Below are 18,958 nucleotides of genomic sequence, written 5' to 3'. Positions count from 1 at the left end.
GCATAAACAATAATCATGCAGGCCCTTCCCATGTTTCAAAAATTTATTTGTAGCTTCCTACAGAGTGGGAGTTATTACCGACCTTGGAAGGAGCTTTTATGCATGTCTAAAAGCTGCGGAGCCAATAATTCATTATATTTATTATTGAATAGTTTAGAGATAGCATGCTGATCTTCATCAAATATCAGTAATATCAAACTCCACTTGCCTATTCTGTCCCTGGACCAGATCACTGGTCCAGGGACAGAATAGGCAAGTGGTTTTGAGTAAGATACATCTTAATCTTCCTATTGGTGGCTATACTCTGGGATTTCCACATTCAAACACGAAGCCACTTACATGGAATGGGTTGGAGACAGGGTGGGGTACATTATTCCAATGAGCACCTTTCCGACAAAAGTTATAGAGACATTACTATGTCAATTGCTTTAACTCCTAATTTTAGGAAATACAGACCTATCTAAAAAGTGATTCAGAATATTTCCTACACCAGTGCAATAAACCGCGACAGCAGAAAATGCCGTCAATGTGATTGTCATCACCCATAATGGCGACAGTCACATTGGTGGTATTAAGGGGGCAATGTGGGGACCCGGCAGCTGTTTAAAGTGACGACAATCACACTGACGGCATTTTCCGCTGACGCGGTTTATAGCACTGGTGTCGGTCGGAGTCATAGCGATCGGCATATTAGTGTCACTGTAACTCTTGTGGAAATGATGGTCATCACAATGATGACTACCAACGGGGAGACACGCTTCTCTCATTCTGTACATTAAAAATTATAGTGGAACACAATTGCCTTTTTAACCATGTAGACCAAAGGTTTACTTGATTGATTACTAGAGATGAGCGGTTTGGATTACTTGAAATCCGACGAAATACGATTAACCTACTAGTATGTTTTTTTGGAGTGTGGGAGGAAACCAGAGCACTCGGAGGAAACCCACGCAAACACGGGGAGAACATACAAACTCCACACAGATAAGGACATGGTCAGGAATTGAACTCATGACCCCAGCGCTATGAAGCAGAAGTGCTAACCACTTAGCCACTGTGCTGCCCGTGTGTGTATATATATATATATATATATATATATGTGTATATACATGTATATATGTGTATGTACATGTATATATGTGTATATACATGTATATATACATATGTACCAGAATATGTTTTGCTGTTATGATGCTGAACCATCATTGGTACTTATATATTTGACTCCCCCCTGGCGCAGTGCCATAATTAGACATTTTAGTGCCCAGAGGCCCCCATCTAAGTGGGAATGACAATCATCAAGTGGACGTGGTCAACATACTATGAAGGTGTGGCTAGCACTTTAAAAGTTCTAGACCGCACTGAAACCCCCTTCCTCCCCATTTTTCACGTTCTGGCTTTGTAAGTATCTTTATGTAATGAGCCTCCATAGAATCAAAGTACTTTAATTGCAACTATCACATGCTAGCTGTATAAAAAATGAATTGGTTATTGAAATAAAACTCACTGAAACCAGCTGAATTGCCCAGAGTGTCTGTCCCTGTATGTGTGTGTCCAGTGTATGTACCAGTGCCTGTATGCCCAGTATCTGTACCTTTGTGTGCGCGCTCAGTGTGTGTAACTGTAGTTTCTATAAAATTACTTACCATAACATGTCCAGGGACAGCACAGCATAGCTTCAGTGCATAGGAAGTATCTGGATCCTGGAATGTTAGGGTCCCTATTTTGAAAAAAAAAATTGGTGCATTAAATTTAGAAAACTAATAATTAGCACCAACATTAAAATAATAGTATTCCTATTTAGTAAATAAACCTATTTCCATCCCTCCAAACAGCCCCAGCAATAAATTAAATAGCATTTACGTTTAATAAATATAACCATTTCCCACAACTATCCCCGGAATTAAATAATTCATATTCACATTTAATAAATAGCCCTCCTCACCAAACTCAGCCCCACAGTTAATTAGCCCCAAACCACCCCAAACCAATAGAGCATTAAATTAAAGGTGACATCACCTCACCTTAAATTAATAGAACCTACCATTAAATTAAAAAGCCCCATCAATAAAATAAATTGAACCACCAGCACCCCACAAATAAAATAGTACCCATTAAATAATTAGCCACCACCTTAACATCACCATTAAATTAATAGCCTACCTCCCACCCATGTACTAACACACCCAACCTCCTTACCCTCATATCACTCATTATATTAATACACCCCCCTTCCCTCACACATTATGGCAGCATACCCCCCTTCCCTCATAAAGCATAGCAGCATGCAGCACACTTCCCCCCTCCATAATAGCAGCACACATCCCCTCTCCATAATAGCCGCATACACCCCACCTCCATAATAGAAGCATACACCCCCGTCCATAATAGCAGCATACATCCCTCTCCCCTCCATAATAGCAGCAAACATCCCCCCCTCCATAATAGAAGCACACATTCCCCCCTCCATAATAACAACACAAATTAACCCCATCCATAATATCAGCACACATTCCCCCATCCATAATAGCAGCATACATCCCCCCCTCCATAATAGCAGCACACATTCCTCCCTCCATAATAACAGCACACATTACCCCATCCATAATAGCAGCACACATCACCCATCCATAATAGCAGCATACATCCCGCCCCCCTCCATAATAACAGAACACATTCTGCCCCTCCATAATAGCAGCATACACCCTCCCCCTCCATAATAGCAGCACACATTCCACCCTTCCATAATAGCAGCATACACCCCCCTCTATAATAGCAGCACACATTCCCCCCTTCCATAATAGCAGCATACATTCCCCCTCCCTCCCTCACTCCATAGTAGCAGCATACATCCCCCCTCCCTCCTCAATAGCAGCATACACCCCCCTCTATAATAGCAGCACACATTCCCCCCTTCCATAATAGCAGCATACATCCCTCCCACCCTCCCTCCCTCCATAGTAGCAGCATACATCCCCCCTCCCTCCTCAATAGCAGCATACACCCCCCCTCCCCTTAATAATAGCAGCACACATCTCTCTCCTCCCCTTTGAAGCTTTAGCTAGAAGACCTACCTTTTTCTTCTTCCTGTCCAGCCGGTGCTGTCTGGCTCTTCTCTGCTTCTCTGCTCCTCTGCTGCCTAGCAATGTCATGACATCAGACGCTGAGGGGCAGAGGGCAGAGTTCAGAAGGGGGAGGAGCCGGGTGCTATTTTGGATGCTCCGGGCGCAGCGGTGCACGGAGGATTGTCGGGGGGGAAAAAAAAAACATGCACAGCAGCTCAGTTTCACCAGCGCTGTCCTATACAGCAGCCGCGGCGCTGTCTAAGAAGCGTCTGCGGCGCTGTCTAAGAAGCGTCTGCGGCAGTACTGTATACAATACAGCACCGCCGCGGACGCTTCTTTGACAGCGCCGCGGCTGCTGTATAGGACAGTGGCCACTTAGTTAGCGCAGGGGGGGGGGTTCTAGAGACTCAGAAACCCCCCCTGCGTGCGCCACTGGGGCGGCTGGAAGTCTGATTCTGTGGTCTGTTAGCTGTCAGTAAAAAGGCAGGTAGCGGGTGGCTGCTGCGCCCTCTTGGTCTTGCGCCCTGGGTGCAAGCCCAAGAGATTGAATTATATTACATTTATAAGCTATAGGAACTTTGCTGCATATTTATTTTAAATTGTTGCAACATGTTAGGTTTTAAAATTCAATGTCATGTGATTTATATTAAATAATTTGTCAATTTTTTGGTATTGGTATTTCTCATTTTTATTTATATAATTTTTCTGGTGAAATGTGTTTGCGCTGGAACTCTTCGATCTCTTAGTAATCAAAAACAACCACCTGGTCTGTCTAAAATTATTAAATTCTCTACTATTTATGCCACACACTAGGTTTGTCTTGACATTTATGCCACCACCATGGTTGTTTCTGAAGAGCTGACGCTCTTACTTAGGCAGCCTTCGGTTCTCCCTTACTACTAATCTAACACAATTTACTTTAATTAGAGTTAAATTAATTAGAGTTATCATAAAGCAAAACGAGTTCCCCTGTTTCAATTATGTAGCATTTAGACCAAGTTGTCTTGCATGTTAATTCAAAGAACACAGAAACCTGAATGTATTTAATATGGAAAATAAATGTACAACATAAAACAGTTGATTAAATGACATACAAAGGTATAATGGGATGATTTCTTGTAAAATTAAAAGTTTCTGTTGCTGGGATAAGCATAAAAAAGAGACATTTTTCAATATCTCTCCCAGTGGATTGAATCATCTACTCATCAGGATGGCCATTGCCTTGATCTTGTTTTCTCCAGACTATGCTCAGTTTCTAATTTCCTTAATACACCCGTCTTCCTCTCACACCAGGGGTTAAAACCTTAAATACTCTGGTTGCCCCTGAGTGCCAGTGCATTAATCCTTAAAGCCCCCCTTAAATACTCTGCTTGCCCCTGAGTGCCAGTGTATTAATCCTTAATCAGTATATGGTTACTCACATTTTCTGAAAATTCATCATGTCATGTACCGAATCCTGAAATGAAGACTACTTTGGATATAAATTTATATCTTTATTGTATAAATTACCTTGTGCTAGTTGCTATATATATTTGCTAATATAATTTTTAATAGTATATTACTTGTTCATAATCATTAGTTAGAGAAACATCACCTTACAGATGTTATTACAGATATTTTTTAATAGCTATCCAGCTGATCCAGAGGAATGTGAAAAACTTCAGTAAATTGTGTCTTGATCAGCTTTCTATCCTGCTATATTTTATCCAAAATAAAAATAGTCATCCTTTTATTATATACCAACTTTCTCAATAGTTACAAAGAAAGATTGTAAAAAAAAACACAGGTATTCCAAGTTCAACCTTTCATAAATTCTAATTGCATTGATCTAAAGGGCGGCAAAACAAAATCCCCAGTGTAATAGTTGTTTTTACAGTGGGAAAAAAATTTCTTCTGACCACAAAAATTCCTTCCTGACCCCAAATTATAGTGCATTGTATATGTGACTGTTTTCTATACACATGCTGTGCTTTGATTATTTTTTGTCTCCCTTTTAAATTCCTTAACACGATAATGTTTTCAAACCATTCTCCAACTCCTGCTTTTCCCATTGCATTTGACTTACAATATCAATTCATAAGCTACCTCCTGTTTACATCTGACATTGTTCTGTGGGGAGATTTGCTGAGCTAAGAAACAATCCAGACTTTACCTTTATAATGGGAATGGCAAGTTTTCCTGTCTGTTTTTGTTATGTACAGTATATACTGATGTGATTACATTTCTCACATTTCATCGTGTTCTTACATCCAAGCCGGTTCCCATCTGTGAGTCTATGGCATTGTCTGACCTTGTGTAAATAACTGTGATTGAAAAAGCTGGTATTTACACAATGCTCCTGATTTTATATCTTATGATATATTTCATGAGTAATTTGATACTGTGCTTTGGTTGTATCAATTTGAAATGACTGTGTTTATAATGAATAATGTAAGTATAAACATTTATTACAGCGCGGGTTGTTATAATTGTTATTACAGTTATGAGACCGCTTTACATATTACAGAAATGGTAAGTATATGCCTTATGATGAATAACAAATACTTTTCTTGCAGATTACAAGGCAAATGTATCTTTTTGGTGTTGAGACTCTCCAGCTGATGCCAAAATATTATTATTTTTTGTGATACAGTATTGTAATAAATATACTAGAAAACTGCTTATATAGGAGTATTTTTTTTAAAATAAAAAACATTTATTAATTATTGAATTTGCATCATTTACACTTAAAATGTAAACCACAAAATTTGGCAGTTCCAAATCCATGATTTATTTTAGGTATTCTCCTTTAGATCATGAAATCCTGTGATTTGAGGTGTATGGCGAGCACTAGCCTTGAATGAAACTGCTAATAAAAATAGACTACAAGCACATTTATAACCATAAGTATATTTGTGCTGATTTGAAGCCCTTTTTGATATACACTCTACTGTACAACTGCATAAACTGAACCTCCATTACCTTAGTGTTACACTTACCTCTCCCCGTTCCAGCACCGCGATCGCCCCAGTACCGGGTCTCACTTCTGGGTATCGGCAGATCACATGATCGCGCTGCGGGATGGGGAATTCATATCACAGTGTCTATTTAAACATCTCTCTGTCGCCTGGGCAGCGAAAGAGCAACTACTGTGTTCCTGAGTCTGTGCCTGTGTACTTTGCTTCTCTTGTCCTCCAGTATACCAGTCCTGCTTGCTGACTATCCTTACTCTCCAATCCTCGTGTACCAGACCCCAGCTCCCTGACTAAGAGTTCTGCTGAATCCTTCTTGCTGTAATACCTGTGTACCAGAATCTGGCTTACCTGATCACGAGTATCTGCTGCTATACCTGTGTACCAGACCCCGGCTTACCTGACCATGAGCATCTGCTGCAAAATAATGTATAGGTAGTAAATGCGTAACAACATTTTCCTCATAATCTGCAAGATAATTTAAATTTAAATTGAAAAAACTCTAGTCTCTTGTTCATTCCAGTGGCAGTACATCTGATAGGCAGAGAGTCGGGTGTTACATCCCTTGACAGTTCGGCACAATCGTCTAAAGCTGTTGGGTAATCTGCAGGCCTTTTTTCTTCAGGACCTTCAGTGGTGATGTAAACTTGGATTGTCTGTTCCGCAGAATTCCAGGTTAATTCACTCTGACACACATATCACATTCAAAGTTCACATCCTTTGCTCTGTGACGGTTGTTACTCTGACCATGTGCTCTGTCTGCTGTGGAGAAGGTGAATTGTGTCGAAAGGTCTGCAGTCCTTTAACATGCAGCCCTGTATGCATTACTTTCCCAAGCAGTAACTCAGCATCTGAGATCTGGGTAGTTGCATGTAGAGTACCTTTGTATATTTGCAATTATGTAAATTGAGATCCATCATCAGAGATTAACTCCTTTAGGTTACCCTCTCTGCTGAACACTGTGGAGATGAATGTAAATACTGTAACAGATGTGACTTATTGTCACCGACTGTACCCTCCAGCTCAATTACTGGGGTCTGGTGTGCAAAGTAGGTCTCCTCCACTGGCCGCAATTCTTTCGATGATGGTCACCATCTTGGATTCGGGTCTAAGCATGTGCAGACACATCTTTTTCTATCTTCTGTATTTAGCCATAGGTTGATTGATTAACAAGCTCCCTCATTACCCAAACTATTTAAGGAACCTGGGCTGTTTGGATGGTGCCAGATCTTCAAGTCATGTAGCCTGTAAGATGCTGGAACATTTGGCTCCCTGGTATACATTGTATCCTGGTATCCTGGCATTCTGGTGTCTTGTCATTCTGGTATCTTGCACCTGAATCCATCCTTCAGGTCCTGGGATCCAGTGTTATTTGCTTCTCAGGTAATCCTGGTATCAAGTAATCACTTCCATTCAGCAGATCCTCGTATTCAGTGCTGACAGTCTTCATTCTTATCCTGGTAACCTAATATCCAGTGTTCATTTATATCATGAACTCTCCTTGTTGGTAATACATCTTCTGCTGTCAGTCTCACCTGGTAACCATTCGGAGAACAGCAACCTGCAGGGTGAAGCAGCAATGCCCTTTCTGGTATCCATGGCAAAAATCTTCACTTTGTTAGACTCCATGCCTCTGAGGTGGCTGGAATGAAACCAAGCAGACTGCGAAGAATTTGAATCGTCCCTGTGAGTTTTGTGACACTTGTGCAGTAAAAGCAACCTCTGGCCAATACTATAGTAATCTAATAGCAAATCTATAGTAATTTCATAGCAAAACAACAATACAGAGGTGCATTGTCAAATGGCCCTACGATGTCAATAGCAAGTTTTTCCCTTGCAGTGCTAGGTATCACGCTTCAAAGTAAATCACAGCTATGGAGCCCGGTATGTGATGAATGAAAAAGGTGTTTATTGCTCAGAAAATACAGATAAATGGTATAAACCCAATATAGCTGAAACTGCACAGGGAATACTGCAGACACAAGTGGAATGGTAGCTGGAGAGAGATCCAGAGAAGTGGTGTAGCAACAGAATGTGAGAGCACAGGAGCAGCAGGGAGAACAAACCATAAGGAAGGCAATTGTCACGGCAATAGAGTTTCTGGGATCCGTCTCGGGACCCCAGGGACTAGCTATGGCAGGATCATAGTGGAAACCTGGGGGGCTGGATGAATGTCTTACTCATAGAGCTTGCTTGCAGGTACAAAGAAGGTGAATCCACACGAGGAATAACAAACCCAGGTATTTATTTCAGCGGTAGATTGAAGCTAAATTCTCACAATTGGTTAATATTTGATATTCAGATAACAACAGATGAAGTTGAATTCACACAAGTGGTTAATGTTTGCAGTTCATATAACGGCAGCAGAAGAAGTTGAACTCACTGAGAGATGTCCATAACATAACAGCAGGTTGAGGCTGAATACACTCAGAGGTAACGATGAAGATCTCTATACAGCGGGAGGAGAAGCAGTAATCAGGATGAGGCTGAATACATACGAAGGGTAGAGCTCTGTATACAGCAGATAGTCTGGAGCAGCCAAAACAGCAACTTGTAGTTCTGGAACCAGGAACTAGGAAGTGTTGCGCTGGCAACTTTCTGAGTGTAGGAGGGGACTCTTATAGTCTGCAGAGGAAGCCAATTGGGGAATGGGATCAGGTGTTCAGACTCAGTAGGAAGTTAGCAAATGTCTCACGCAAGATGGCAGCCTCCAGTGCTGCAGACAGACGTCACGCTTGTCCCAGGATAACATGCTGCATATGACCAGGAGGAAGATGTACGGTAATATGGTACCGCCGAGTGGTGTAAACAGGGCTCAGACCCCGATTCATAACAGCAATGAAACAACAATGACCAGCAATGAATACTGGGAGTGGCAGGTATAAGTAGAGAGAAAATCAGGTGATGGGGATTAATTAGTGCAGCTAGGTTTGCGGGCGGCAGTTGGAGAAGGCTGCACGTTAGATCAGCTCTGTGTCTTTCCTCCCACACAATTATCTGTCCACAATTATAAAACATCTAAAAACTTGTGAAGACAGTGGGAAATTATTGTGGGGGTACAAAGGAGTGTCATCATCACTCCAAAGACAAGGCCATACCATCTATCCCTGGCTTATCTGCATCAACTGACCTACTGTGTACCGACCCGGCTTGTCAGTTGGCCCTTCTCCTGCTGAATCCCTGGTTTATCTGCATCAACTGATCTACTGTGTACCGACCCGGCTTGTCAATTAACCCTTCTCCTGCCGAATCCCTGGCTTATCTGCAGCAACTGATCTACTGTGTACCGACCCGGCTTGTCAGTTAACCCTTCTCCTGCTGAATCCCTGGCTTATCTGCATCGGCTGATCTACTGTGTGCCTACCCGGCTTTTCGGTTGACCCTTCTCCTGCTGAATCCCTGGCTTATCTGCACCAACTGATCTATTGTGTACCGACCCGGCTTGTCAGTTAACCCTTCTCCTGCTGAATCCCTGGCTTATCTACATCAACTGATCTACTGTGTACCGACCCGGCTTATCAATTAACCCTTCTCCTGCTGAGTCCCTGGCTTATCTGTATCAACTGATCTACTGTGTACCGACCCGGCTTGTCAATTAACCCTTCTCCTGCTGAATCCCTGGCTTATCTGCACCAACTGATCTACTGTATACCGACCCGGCTTTTCAGTTAACCCTTCTCCTGCTGAATCCCTGGCTTATCTACATCAACTGATCTACTGTGTACCAACCCGGCTTGTCAATTAACCCTTCTCCTGCTGAGTCCCTGGCTTACCTGTATCAACTGATCTACTGTGTACCGACCCGGCTTGTCAATTAACCCTTCTCCTGCTGAATCCCTGGCTTATCTGCATCAACTGATCTATTGTGTACCGACCCGGCTTGTCAGTTAACCCTTCTCCTGCTGAATCCCTGGCTTATCTACATCAACTGATCTACTGTGTACCGACCCGGCTTGTCAATTAACCCTTCTCCTGCTGAGTCCCTGGCTTATCTGTATCAACTGATCTACTGTGTACCGACCCGGCTTGTCAATTAACCCTTCTCCTGCTGAATCCCTGGCTTATCTGCACCAACTGATCTACTGTGTACCGACCCGGCTTGTCAATTAACCCTTCTCCTGCTGAATCCCTGGCTTATCTGCATCAACTGATCTACTGTGTACCGACCCGGCTTGTCAGTTAACCCTTCTCCTGCTGAATCCCTGGCTTATCTGCATCAACTGATCTACTGTGTACCGACCCGGCTTGTCAATTAACCCTTCTCCTGCTGAGTCCCTGGCTTGTCTGCACCAACTGATCTGCTGTGTACCGACCCGGCTTGTCAATTAACCCTTCTCCTGCTGAATCCCTGGCTTATCTGCAGCAGCTGATCTACTGTGTGCCGACCCGGCTTGTCAGTTGGCCCTTCTCCTGCTGAATCCCTGGCTTAACTGCATCAACTGCATATAAAACATTATTTTATATGCCATTATTTTGTTTTTCCTGATTGTACATTTACAAGTTTCTACTTTTTACCTGTTATTATTCTACTATTTATATGCCTTTATCTTGTTTTTCCTGATTTTATATTTACCAGCAACTAGTTTTACCTGTTATTATTCTTGCCTATTTCCATTGTCCTTATTACCTCTCCTTCTATTATTCTTTGCCTTCCACGCCCTATTTGGTTATTGTCCTCCATCTTGCTATTGTCTCCCTGCTTATTCTTACCTGTTATCCGCTGTCCTTATTATCTTACTGTTCTGCTATCATTCTTACCTGTCTTCATTGTCCTTATTTTCTCACTGTACTGTTGCTCCATGCCCTCCACGCCCTAATTCGTTATTATCTTCCACCTTTTCATTGTCTTCCTGCCTTTGTTCTTACCTGTTTTTCACTGTCCCCACTATCTCACTGTTCTGTTACTCTCTCTCCCTACTATGCCTCCCCGCTCTCACTCCATACCCATACTCTCCCCCCGCCCTACCTCTCCCGTTCCTCCCCGCCATCCCCCGCGCGCTGCTCATCTTGCTAACCTCATCCCCATTTCCCCCCTCTCCTCTCCCCCTTTCTTCTGTGCCCTCTGGAATGCCAGATCCGTCCGCAACAAGCTGACTGCTATCCACGACCTCTTTCTATCCAACTCCTTTAACCTTCTTGCCGTTACTGAAACCTGGCTCTCCGATTCTGATACTACTTCCCCCGCTGCCCTCTCCTATGGTGGCCTCTCCTTCACCCACTCCGCCAGGCCTGGTGCCCGCCCTGGCGGTGGAGTTGGTCTCCTCCTCTCCTCCACCTGTACTTTTCGTGTCATTCCCCCTGAACCCTCCCTCTCCTTTTCCTCTTTTGAAGCTCACTCCATCCGCCTCTTCTACCCCATCCATCTCCGCGTCACTGTCATCTACCGCCCCCCTGGCCCCACCTCCCTCTTCCTTGACAACTTTGCTAGCTGGCTTCCTCACTACCTCTCCTCCGATCTCCCCTCGATCATTCTCGGTGACTTTAATATCCCCATCGACAACCCCACCTACCCTGCTTCCAGCAAACTGCTCACCCTCTCTTCCTCCCTTGGTCTCACCCAATGGACCTCCTCCTCTACCCACTGCCTTGGTCACTCCCTTGATCTTGTCTTCTCCTACCTATGTAATCTCTCTGACTTCTCCATCTCTCCCTTTCCTCTATCCGACCACCATCTCCTCTCCTTCTCTCTCTCCTCTTCTCCTGCTCCCCCCCCCCTGCCCAAACCTACTCTGTCCATACGCAACCTCAATGCTCTTGACCCTGCCTCTCTGTCCTCCTCTCTCGATACCCTCCTTTCTCCCCTTTCCTCCCAGGCCTGCCCCAACCAGGCGGTCTCCCTCTACAATCACACCCTCACCTCCGCTCTGGACGCGGTCGCCCCTGCCCACTCCGTCCACCCCCGCTGCTCCAAACCCCAACCCTGGCACTCCAAATTTACCCGCTTCCTCCAAAAATGCTCCCGTTCCGCCGAACGTCACTGGAGAAAATCCCGCTCCCTGGCTGACTTCCTCCACTTTAAATTCATCCTTTCATCCTACAGCTCTGCCCTCTCACTCGCTAAACAATCTTTCTTTAAATCCCTCATCTCTTCCCAGTCCTCTAACCCCCGCCGCCTCTTTGCCACCTTCAGCACTCTCCTGGCCCCCTCACCTCCCCCCACCCCCTCCTCCCTAACTGCCTCTGATTTCGCCTCCTTCTTCTCCTCTAAAATCGAGGCCATCCGACTTGAAATCTCCTCCTCCACTCTCTCTTCCACCCCTCCCACTCTTCTGTCCTCCCCCTCCAACCACCTTCCCCTCCACTCCTTCCGTCCCACCACCGGCGAGGAAGTCCACTCTCTCATTTTATCCTCCCCCCCCACTACCTGCCCCCTGGATCCCATCCCCTCCCACCTTCTTCGCTCCCTTTCCCCCACCACCTGCTCCCACCTCGCTCACCTCTTTAATCTCTCCCTCTCCACTGGCATCTTCCCCTCCTCCTTCAAACATGCTCTCGTATCCCCCATTCTTAAGAAACCTAATCTCGACCCCACTTCTCTCTCGAACTATCGCCCCATATCTCTTCTCCCTTTTGCCTCCAAAATTCTTGAGAGGCTCGTCTGCAGCCGTCTCACCTCCTACCTTTCTGAATACTCCCTCCTTGATCCTCTCCAGTCTGGTTTCCGCCCCCTCCACTCCACTGAAACTGCCCTGGCTAAAGTCACCAATGACCTCCTCTCTGCAAAAGCCAGGGGCCACTTCTCCCTTCTCATCCTCCTTGACCTCTCTGCAGCCTTTGACACCGTTGACCACCCCCTCCTCCTTCACACCCTCCAGTCTTTCGGCCTCTCCGGCCCAGTCCTGTCCTGGTTCACCTCTTACCTTACTCACCGTTCCTTCTCTGTCACCACCTCTGGGTCTCTCTCCCCCCCATCCACCCTTCCAGTTGGGGTCCCTCAGGGCTCTGTTCTGGGACCCTTACTCTTCTCTCTATACACCTCCTCCCTGGGTGAACTCATCAGCTCCTTCGGCTTCAGCTACCACCTTTACGCTGACGACACTCAATTATACCTCTCCTCTCCTGATCTCTCTCCCTCCCTCCTCTCTAGGGTGTCCGCCTGCCTCTCTGCCATCTCCTCCTGGATGTCCTCTCGATTCCTCAAACTTAACCTTGCCAAAACTGAGCTCATAGTTTTTCCTCCCTCTCATACCCCATCCCCTTCTGACCTCTCCATCACTGTCGACAACACCTCTATCTCACCTGTCCCCCAACTTCGCTGCCTTGGTGTCATCCTCGACTCCTCTCTCTCCTTTGGCCCCCACATCCTCTCTCTTGCTAAATCCTGCCGCTTCCAGCTGCGCAACATCGCTCGCATCCGGCCCTTCCTCTCCCAAGATGCCACCAAATGCCTTATCCACTCTCTGATCATCTCCCGCCTGGACTACTGCAACCTCCTCCTCACTGGCCTCCCCCACTCTCATCTCGATCCCCTTCGATCCGTCCTTAACGCTGCAGCTAGGCTTATTTTCCTCTCTCGCCGCTCCTCTTTTGTCTCCCCCCTCTACCTAGCCCTTCACTGGCTCCCATTCCCCTTCAGAATCCTCTTTAAGCTCCTCACACTCACCTACAAGGCCCTCGCCAACTCCACTGCGCCCTACATCTCCACCCTCCTCTCTATTCATGCTCCATCCCGCCCTCTCCGTTCTGCCTCTGACCGTCGCCTCTCTTCCCCCCTTATAACCTCCTCCCACGCGCGTATCCAAGACTTCGCCCGTGCTGCCCCCCTCCACTGGAACAAGCTCCCTCCCTCCATCAGAACTTCCCCTAATCTGTCCAGCTTCAAACGGGCCCTAAAAACCCACCTTTTTCTTAAAGCCTTTCTGTCTCCCACTTAACTTCCTACCTTATCTTCTGCCTCTGTCCCCCTACTCTCCCTCTCTCTCCTGCGTCTCTGTCTGTCCACCCCTCCCCTTAGATTGTACGCTCCTCTGAGCAGGGCCATCTCTCCTCCTGTTTCCACCACTTCTAACTCTGCTCTCCAGCTACTTAGCCCTCCTCCTCAAAGGTCCTCCACCCCACGTCCACTTTCGCTCCCTCCTCCCCCCTGGGGGTCTCCCTGTCTTCCGCGCCCCCCTTCTTGGGCCCCATCGTTTTCGGATCCTCCCTCCCCTTTCCCCGCCCTCTCTAGCTGTGCATTGAGCGTACTGAGTTGCTGTGTTTACTGTACTGTGCTGTCTCCCATTGTATTGTGATTTTGTTTGTCTCTGTACGGCGCTGCGGATGCCTTGTAGCGCCTTATAAATAAATATTAATAATAATAATAATAATAGGTAGCTCACAGTAGTAGAAAGAAACAAGCACAATAGCAGCACCTCTGGTAGATAAGAGGTACTGCGGGAGAAACATAAAATTAACACAAATAATAAAGTACAATAAATCACACAGACAGGAGCTGCTGAGATGAAGCAGCATCCAGAGGTGATGCTGCAGAGGAGGCGAGGCAGATTCTGACAATAGGGAGAGGAATCGGTTGCAGTGGTGGTGTATGTGTTACAACTGTCTTGTGGGTTTGGCAGAAAATATAAAACTTGATAGCTGCTTCAACTTATGCATTAATTCCCGCCCACCAGTACAGGTCACGCAGGCATTGTATTGTTTTCACTACTCCCTTATGTGTGTCGTGTGCAAGTTGTATGAAGTGGGCCTGATGCTGACCCGGGACAAAAAGATGATGTGCACTTCAAATGACACCTCCATCATGCAGTGAAAGTTTCTCTTTTATCATTTAGAAAAAAAGTTTTAGCAGAGCGAGGTCATCCACTTGTGATAAGGTCACTGAATTGCACTTGAATGGGACAGGTTAGACAAGCAGCTTCAAATTGCTTTGCTGTAAAGGGCAGGAAGGTGACCTGTTGTAAGTACAACTACTTCTATGTCATCATCCATTCTTGTATCAGATGCAAGTAAAGGCAGGCGAGGCAAGCCTCATTTTCAGATCCTGGTTTGTACCAAATGTCATATATAAATGAAAATAAACTTGCTGACCAACTGACTATGTAGGTAAAGCAGGATCAAACAATGTAAGTGTGGGGATCAAAACTAAATTGTGATTATCTGACCAGGACAGACATGATGCTATAGAGAAGCATCCTAACAGACTCCACTGCAGATGGTAATTCAGAAAAATGTTTGTATTCCAGGAGGTGTGTCTTCATCATCATCATCATCATCATCTTTATATATTTATATAGTGCAACTGATTCCGCAGCACTGTACAGAGAATTCATTCATATTGGTCTCTGCCCCATTGGAGCTTACAGTCTAAATTCCCTAACATACACCCACAGACAGAGAGAGAGAGACAAGGGTCAATTTTGATAGCAGCCAATTAACCTTCTAGTATGTTTTTGGAGTGTGGTAGGAAACCGGAGCACCGGAGGAAACCCACGCAAACACAAAACCAGACACAGATAAGGCCATGATCGGGAATTGAACTCAGGACCCCCAGTGCTGTAAGGCAGAAGTGCTAACCACTTAGCCACCGTGCTGCCCAGTCCCAGGAAAAAGCATAGTGTTTTAGTTCTATTAGAAGGAATGCTTCTGTGACAGCCACCACATGTCCAGAATCCGGTTTCAGTCTAATCTGTAAATACAGAGTATTCCGCGCTTATACCTAAATAATGGATAAATCGGGAGCTAGAAACAAAAAAGTTTTATCAGAAAATACAACAATATGTCATGTGTTGAAATGCGCAAACATAAGCAATAAAATACATAAATCCATATGTTGATTAAGACTTGTACATAATGATGGTCATTGACCGCAGTATAATAGGTAAAACACTGATACAATACTCTGTATTTACGTATTGTATCAGGTTGGATTTTCCTGCTATTCTGCTGCTCACCTATCTAACCCTGTAGTGCGCTTCCTTCCTTAATATTGATCTACTATTCTAATCCATCAGGTCGCTGCACACAGGTAACACTAACAACACATTCCTTCATGGGGATTTCTGAATTTAGGAATACCAGATCCACTAGGGCCGCAGAATCATTTCTCAATTTACACAATACTGTGGATCTAGGTACACTTCCTACAGCTTGAAAAACTATTAGAGCAAGAAAATAAACTATGGTGGGACAAACACGCCTTACTGTGGTACAAACAAGAGAGTATCATTTCAAAAGGATTACGCATTAAAAAGAACCCTACCCACCATTAACAAGACCCTACATTTTTAACTAAATGGCAAGAAATTCTGGACACATGTTCCAGAAGCCTTATAGAATTGATTCTAGAAGTCAGGACTAGTGAACTAATTCAATTAGACTCAGATATAAATCAACTTGAGAGTATCCTCCACCCATTTAAAGTTCAGCACAAATACGCTACACTTGAAAACCTGATTAAGACTAGGCTTAATAAAAAAGAAACCTCACTGATACAAACTAAAAAGAGGAAACTTTTGAGAGATAAATTTGGGATCAAAGGCCTAACACATAAAAAACCTAAACAATCCCTCATAAAGACTACCACTAATTCACGAGACATACATCCGAATAAATATCTAAATCGGATACAGCAATCACCAAATAAAACATTAAGACAAAATAGCCCCAGATTAACAAGCAAGACTCCCATATATAAACGACTCAATCTTACTTATCAACAATATATGACAAGATTGCATTCCAGACAAAATTCCCCAGGATATAAACAACCGAATCTCAGACTGGATACTGTATCATCCTCATCAGAAGAGGATTTATCTTTCTCCATTTATGAGATCGATCATGACCCTCAATATGATAAACTAGTGCGAGAATCATTTGGACAAGGCTGGCTTGACCTTAATTTAACAGACATTATACAAAGTGAAGCCTCCATCCCTATTAGCACAAATCAAGTACTAGACAATATAGGATCCACTAACACCAGCCCAACATTAACTCCCTCTTTTTTAGGAGTTGCCCTCTACGATCCAACGCCAGATCTAACATCAGTCCCCATACATCAATCAATCTCCCAAACTCCCCAGATAAAAAGAAAACTCCACCAAAACGACACAGAGGTCGAAGAGGGGGCAAAAAAAGTAAAAGTAACTTAAAGACACTCTCAAAGGAGGAGCTACAACAAGGCATTTTCAATCTTAGTGATTTTCCACTACAAACGCCACATGCATCCCTGTTACATAAGGGTTTGAAATTTGCCCCTTCAAATAAACCAAATAAATTTGAAATGTATCTTGACTTACATAGGTTCACTAGGAAACTTACCCTTAAAAAATATTTCCTAAAACAGCCACCACAAATTAGGAATGAAGCTACCACATCCACCTATAAACATAGTGCACTCAGACCAACATCACAGTTTAACCCCACGTTCCTCAAAGGTCCTCTCATCCAAACCTTTGAACATATGGTCATGGAGGATATCCAAAAGATGACCACCCACGATAGATCTAATCGTATTAATCTCACCCCAGCTGAAACCATTGCCTTAAAGGAACTGCAACAAAACACCAATATAGTCATTAAGCCCGCCGACAAGGGCGGAGGTATTGTGCTGTTGAAAAAACAAGATTATATCACAGTAGCCACTAACATTCTGAATGACTCAACTACATATACCAAATTAAATACAGATCCAACCATCGCATTTCAACAATCATTAACCAAACTGCTTAAGACGGGACTAGAACAGGGGATTCTCACCAAGAAAGAATTTGACTTCATATCTATCACACACCCTACTATCCCAGTGTTCTACTATCTGCCAAAAATACATAAAAATTCCATTCAACCTCCAGGAAGACCAATCATTTCCGGTATAAATTCCATCACATCCAATCTATCACAGTACATTGACCATTTCTTACAACCATATTTTATTAGGCTCCATTGTAAGTCCATGCACAGATGAACACTGTCGATGTACATCTTATTGCAGGAGGTTTTCTTAACTGTTGCGAGACTGCTTCTCTCACTGCACAAGGCAGCAAGTGCCATTTCTGTAGTACGGGAGTCACATTCGGGCATTACTTTTTTTATGTACAAAACTCCTCAAACATCAAAGCTTTGCCTCTGTGTTAATTTTGTCACTTTGTAATATTAAACATTGGAGTCTGTATTAAAGTGCATGGCTTTGTCATAGTAATAAGGCCATTTAACACTTGCATAGGTAATGCAGCAAACAAATCTCTGCCTAAGACAGTGGTATCGCTATGCGCAAAGTAGAATTCTGGAGGAATACAGTGTGTGTGAAACATCACAGTGGCTTGTAAGCACCCATGTACACCAAATAAAGTCTCAGTTCAGTTAGTAGCATGTCAGCAAAGGATTTCAAAAAGGTGGATTCAGGTAATATGAAAACTGCTGAACCATTGTTTGATATTGTTTCAAAAGCATATGGCTTTACACCTAGTGCAACATCAATCTGTACAGTGCACATTATTTTATCAGCAATGCTGGTGTTTGTCTGATCACCCCTTAGCATAGTAACCTCAGGTGTAGTCACTATGTATTTTAGAATGAGTACTGCAACACACCTTGCCAAAATTTATTTTTGTTTTGCAGTTATTGCACTGTACTTCTTTAGCAGGGCATCCAGTAAAATCAGCAGTATTCTGTGCCGTAGCACAATTTTCTTTGCGTGTTGTGAGGTTGCGGATGCTGTGCAGTCCCTTTCATAGCATTTTAAAGCTACTTGTACTTCTGTGCATCCCAGGCACGTACAGTATGTATGGCTTGCAAGGTACACACAGCCACTATACCAATCGTAAATGTAAATTCAATTTGGCTAGCAATAGTAAAAGCCATCTAAAGTGTCAGACACATTTACAGCAGCAACTGCACTCTTATGCAAGATGAAAACATTTTTTTCCCATGAGCTAGTCTCAAATAATTTCAACTGCCATGTAACCAAATTCGAGGAATAAGAAGTGCACTTCAATTTAAAAA

This window comes from Mixophyes fleayi, chromosome 7, assembly GCF_038048845.1.
Source record: "Mixophyes fleayi isolate aMixFle1 chromosome 7, aMixFle1.hap1, whole genome shotgun sequence".
In the NCBI taxonomy this organism is placed as follows: Eukaryota; Metazoa; Chordata; class Amphibia; order Anura; family Limnodynastidae; genus Mixophyes; species Mixophyes fleayi.
The sequence above is the reverse complement of the archived record's forward strand: the minus strand, read 5'-3'. Positions refer to the sequence as shown.